This window comes from Pygoscelis adeliae, unplaced genomic scaffold (genome assembly GCF_000699105.1).
Source record: "Pygoscelis adeliae isolate BGI_AS28 unplaced genomic scaffold, ASM69910v1 C10029611, whole genome shotgun sequence".
NCBI lineage: Eukaryota > Metazoa > Chordata > Aves > Sphenisciformes > Spheniscidae > Pygoscelis > Pygoscelis adeliae.
In genome coordinates, this window is record NW_008818039.1 from 1 (window position 1) to 316 (window position 316).

The window sequence follows — 316 nt, forward strand, 5'->3', positions numbered from 1 at the left end:
AGAAAATGAGGCGGAAGGTACGAGCGGCGCTGTGGGGCTCGGGGTGGCTCTGGGGCCCCTCCAGGTCTGGGGTAGGGGCTTCCCTGGTGCGGGAAGGCCACCGGGTCCCTGAGCTGGTCTTGTCCCTTCCAGGCCAAGAACAAGCAGAAGCAGGAAGCTAAAGCCCCCAGAGCGAAGGAGGCTAAGAAGAAGTCCAAGGTGAGTCCGCAGGGTACGAGGGGGCTGGGAAGGGGGCGGGAGATGGAGCTGCTCTCCCCACGTGTCCTGGGGTCTGTCCTCAGGCCAAGGAGAAGAAGGGCAAACCGGAGAAGGGCAA

General features: G+C 63.9%; 1 long non-coding RNA gene across 1 annotated transcript; it reads left to right on the forward strand.

Moving 5' to 3' along the window:
* LOC103912526 lies at positions 1–316 on the forward strand. The gene is made up of 3 exons (XR_663378.1): positions 1–17; positions 133–198; positions 282–316. It is a non-coding gene; the product is annotated as an uncharacterized LOC103912526 (long non-coding RNA).